Consider the following 6,000-nt stretch of genomic DNA (forward strand, 5'->3'; position numbering starts at 1 on the left):
CAGAACTAGAACAGAACTAGAACAGAACTAGAACAGAACTAGAACAGAAACAGAACTAGAACAGAACTAGAACAGAACTAGAACAGAACTAGAACAGAACTAGAACAGAACTAGAACAGAACTAGAACAGAACTAGAACAGAACAGAACTAGAACAGAACAGAACTAGAACAGAACTAGAACAGAACTAGAACAGAACTAGAACAGAACTAGAACAGAACTAGAACAGAACTAGAACAGAACTAGAACAGAACTAGAACAGAACTAGAACAGAACTAGAACAGAACTAGAACAGAACTAGAACTAGAACAGAACTAGAACAGAACTAGAACAGAACTAGAACAGAACTAGAACAGAACTAGAACAGAACTAGAATAGAACTAGAACAAAACTAGAACAGAACTAGAACAGAACTAGAACAGAACTAGAATAGAACTAGAACAGAACTAGAACAGAACTAGAACAGAACTAGAACAGAACTAGAACAGAACTAGAACAGAACTAGAACAGAACTAGAACAGAACTAGAACAGAACTAGAACAGAACTAGAACTAGAACAGAACTAGAACAGAACTAGAACAGAACTAGAACAGAACTAGAACAGAACTAGAACAGAACTAGAACTGAACTAGAACTGAACTAGAACTGAACTAGAACTGAACTAGAACTGAACTAGAACTGAACTAGAACTGAACTAGAACTGAACTAGAACTGAACTAGAACTGAACTAGAACTGAACTAGAACTGAACTAGAACTGAACTAGAACTGAACTAGAACTGAACTAGAACTGAACTAGAACTGAACTAGAACTGAACTAGAACTGAACTAGAACTGAACTAGAACTGAACTAGAACTGAACTAGAACTGAACTAGAACTGAACTAGAACTGAACTAGAACTGAACTAGAACTGAACTAGAACTGAACTAGAACTGAACTAGAACTGAACTAGAACTGAACTAGAACTGAACTAGAACTGAACTAGAACTGAACTAGAACTGAACTAGAACTGAACTAGAACTGAACTAGAACTGAACTAGAACTGAACTAGAACTGAACTAGAACTGAACTAGAACTGAACTAGAACTGAACTAGAACTGAACTAGAACTGAACTAGAACTGAACTAGAACTGAACTAGAACTGAACTAGAACTGAACTAGAACTGAACTAGAACTGAACTAGAACTGAACTAGAACTAGAACTGAACTAAAACTGAACTAGAACTGAACTAGAACTGCACTAGAACTGAACTAGAACTGAACTAGTACAGAACTAGAACTGAACTAGAACTGAACTAGAACTAAACTAGAACTGAACTAGAACTGAACTAGAACAGAACTGAACTAGAACAGAACTAGAACAGAACTAGAACAGAACTAGAACAGAACTAGAACAGAACTAGAGAGCAGAACTAGAACAGAACTAGAACAGAACTAGAACAGAACTAGAACAGAACAAGAACAGAACTAGAACAGAACTAGAACAGAACTAGAACAGAACTAGAACAGAACTAGAACAGAACTAGAAAACAGAACTAGAACAGAACTAGAACAGAACTAGAACAGTACTAGAACAGAACTAGAACAGAACTAGAACAGAACTAGAACAGAACTAGAACAGAACTAGAACAGAACTAGAACAGAACTAGAACAGAACTAGAACAGAACTAGAACAGAACTAGAACAGAACTAGAACAGAACTAGAACAGAACTAGAACAGAACTAGAACAGAACTAGAACAGAACTAGAACAGAACTAGAACAGAACTAGAGCAGAACTAGAACAGAACTAGAACAGAACTAGAACAGAACTAGAACAGAACTAGAACAGAACTAGAACAGAACTAGAACAGAACTAGAACAGAACTAGAACAGAACTAGAACAGAACTAGAACAGAACTAGAACAGAACTAGAACAGAACTAGAACAGAACTAGAACAGAACTGGAACAGAACAATAACAGAACAAAACAGAACTAGAACAGAACTAGAACAGAACTAGAACAGAACTAGAACAGAACTAGAACACGAACTAGAACTGAACTGGAACTGAACTAGAACTGAACTAGAACTGAACTAGAACTGAACTAGAACTGAACTAGAACTGAACTAGAACTGAACTAGAACTGAACTAGAACTGAACTAGAACTGAACTAGAACTGAACTAAACTAAACTAGACTGAACTAGAACTGAACTAGAACTGAACTAAAACTAAACTAGAACTGAACTGTACTAGAATTGAACTAGAACTGAACTTAACATAAACTAGAACTGTAACTTGAACGGAACTGAACTAGAACTGAACTAAAACTGAACTAGAACTGAACTAGAACTGAAACTAGAACTGAACTAGAACTGAACTAGAACTGAACTAGAACTGAACTAGAACTGAACTAGAACTGAACTAGAACTGAACTAGAACTGAACTAGAACTGAACTAGAACTGAACTAGAACTGAACTAGAACTGAACTAGAACTGAACTAGAACTGAACTAGAACTGAACTAGAACTAGAACTAGAACTGAACTAGAACTGAACTAAACTGAACTAGAACTGAACTAGAACTGAACTAGAACTGAACTAGAACTGAACTAGAACTGAACTAGAACTGAACTAGAACTGAACTAGAACTGAACTAGAACTGAACTAGAACTGAACTAGAACTGAACTAAACTAAACTAGAACTGAACTGTACTAGAATTGAACTAGAACTGAACTTAAACATAAACTAGAACTGTATTTGAACGGAACTAGAACTTCGTGAGAAACCTCGAGTTTTATGGGAAACTAAATGTTATTAAAAGGAAAGCATTAGCTGTTTGAAAAGCTAAAAGTTTCTTTAGGATGTCTGAAAATTGTGTTGTCATACTTGTGAATTGAAATTGAACTCTACAGAGGTTCCTTGAAATACAGCAAACTTCATAAAAGATGGATAACCATATACAAAATTCCTTAATATTCCACCAAATTAAATCAATATTTCCCATCCCCACTGGCGTATACAATATATTAAATTTTTCATTAAATTAAATATCACTCATACGTCATGCATACAAATGCCAGCTTAATAAATTAAATATGACTCATATACGCTGCCTTGTATTTTAAAGACAACATTTATGTTTTCAATTTCTCCTCTTAAATACGTGCCATTAATTGAAATATTTCGTAAATGTCAATGAAAAATCATGGTGAAAAATTGCTGATATCTCCACCACCCCCCGGCACCTTTTAAACTTTTTCATTTCAGCTACAATTCAATTAATACCTGAAATAATTGTTAACAATTGTATTTGTCAGAAATTAAAAATCACTTGTAACAATAAAATATACAACATCGCAGCATTCAGTCACTCACTCCCAGCCACATTCAACTGCTTTTGGGCAAATGGCTTAAATGAAAAGAAACACTATACAGTCATCACAGAAATATAATAAAAGATTTTTGTAAAAATGGGGAATATATGTAAAAACCGTTGAAAATTCCACAGTTTTAAATGTAAAAAAAAAACAGCAAGCCAGCAAACAAACAAAGTTTTTGTTTTAAAGCGGCAACAATGTTGACAGTGTCTAGACAATTTGTACGTAAGAGTTTACACTTAAACACACATACATACATACATATATTAAACTGGAGTTTGTATAGTTTTTTTTTGCGTGTGTGTTGGATTTAATCCTTTCTCCCTCAAGCTCCACACATACATACATACATATTTATGGCCTGGTCCATTGTTCAAGAGACCAGTCATAAACACACTTACTCCTCATACATATACTCTTTCAGACTAGTATTGGCTTTAGTTGAAAAAAACATCACCCGCATAAATACGGAAAAATAAAAACAATATATTTTTCCTTTTTTCCTGTTTTTGCCATTTTTTTTTTTTTTTTTTTTTAAATTAAATGAAATATAAACAACAGCCATGGCAAAAGTTGTGAAAAACAAGAAAATGCAAACAAAAAATAGCACTATTATAAAAGTAATAATGGTGGAAGTAAAAAACAATAGCAGCCATATACGCCTGAAAGTACGTATTTACTTCTGAAGTACATGTGTTTGTGTTTAAATATATGATGAAACTCTTTCCATGACCACAAAGACCATAGAGTGCACAACTTTAAGTTTAGTATTTAAAACACTCGGATACAAACGCCTTAGGGCGTACATTACAGATACTTTAGAACTAGAACAGAACTAGAACAGAACTAGAACAGAACTAGAACAGAACTAGAACAGAACTAGAACAGAACTAGAACAGAAATCGAACAGAACTAGAACATAACTAGAACAGAACTAGAACAGAACTAGAACAGAACTAGAACAGAACTAGAACAGAACTAGAACAGAACTAGAACAGAACTAGAACAGAACTAGAACAGAACTGAACAGAACTAGAACAGAACTAGAACAGAACTAGAACAGAACTAGAACAGAACTAGAACAGAAACTAGAACAGAACTAGAACAGAACTAGAACAGAACTAGAACAGAACTAGAACAGAACTCGAAAACAGAACTAGAACAGAACTAGAACAGAACTAGAACAGAACTAGAACAGAACTAGAACAGCACTCGAACAGCACAGAACAGAACTAGAACAGAACTAGAACAGAACAGAACTAGAACTAGAACAGAACTAGAACAGAACTAGAACAGAACTAGAACAGAACTAGAACAGAACTAGAACAGAACTAGAACAGAACTAGAACAGAACTAGAACAGAACTAGAACAGAACTAGAACAGAACTAGAACAGAACTAGAACAGAACTAGAACAGAACTAGAACAGAACTAGAACAGAACTAGAACAGAACTAGAACAGAACTAGAACAGAACTAGAACAGAACTAGAACAGAACTAGAACAGAACTAGAACAGAACTAGAACAGAACTAGAACAGAACTAGAACAGAACTAGAACAGAACTAGAACAGAACTAGAACAGAACTAGAACAGAACTAGAACAGAACTAGAACCAGAACTAGAACAGAACTAGAACAGAACTAGAACAGAACTAGAACAGAACTAGAACAGAACTAGAACAGAACTAGAACAGAACTAGAACAGAACTAGAACAGAACTAGAACAGAACTAGAACAGAACTAGAACAGAACTAGAACAGAACTAGAACTAGAACAGAACTAGAATAGAACTAGAACCGAACTAGAACAGAACTAGAACAGAACTAGAACAGAACTAGAACAGAACTAGAACAGAACTAGAAACAGAACTAGAACAGAACTAGAACAGAACTAGAACAGAACTAGAACAGAACTAGAACAGAACTAGAACAGAACTAGAACAGAACTAGAACAGAACTAGAACAGAACTAGAACAGAACTAGAACTGAACTAGACCAGAACTAGGACAGAACTAGAACTGAAGCGAGAACTAAAAGAATTCAGCATCAAACTTTATTATTATTTTTCTTTTGCCACTCAAAGTTCCACAATCAACTCTTTAACGAACTTTTTAATGATTTGTGGAGAAGTTGGTGATTTTGAAAAGATCCCCTTCCCTATGATGAGTTTTTAATGTAGCTCATAACATAATCATTATCTAACGTTATTTTTCTCTTTGTTTTTTTTTTTTTTTTTAAGTTTCTCACAGTTCTTGTGTCATTTCGAATAAATTTATTTTTATATTTCCTGCATCTTAACAATTTCGTTCATAAAATATGAAATAAATAACAAGAAATAACAAAAAACAATAACAGAATACAAACTATCAACAACAATCATGTGTTTTATGATGTACAGAAGAAAACTACAGGGTTCTGCAATAATGACTGTAGTATCTTTGTGAGCTACTATTCTGTATTATTCTGAATTTAAACAGTTTGGTGTTTTTTGTTAGATCCTATATAATTACTGTCACTACTCCCCATTTTGCTTGTCAGTTTTGTTTAATGTATGTGTTTATTGGTTTATGTATGTGAAAATAGCTCTGTATGTGTGTGAGTCTACATAGTTTAACTATATTTTGAGTTAAATACAACAGGAAGTT

Source organism: Lucilia sericata, unplaced genomic scaffold (genome assembly GCF_015586225.1).
Source record: "Lucilia sericata isolate MDLA Ls3-8-SP2 unplaced genomic scaffold, ASM1558622v1 Contig000596F_arrow, whole genome shotgun sequence".
In the NCBI taxonomy this organism is placed as follows: domain Eukaryota; kingdom Metazoa; phylum Arthropoda; class Insecta; order Diptera; family Calliphoridae; genus Lucilia; species Lucilia sericata.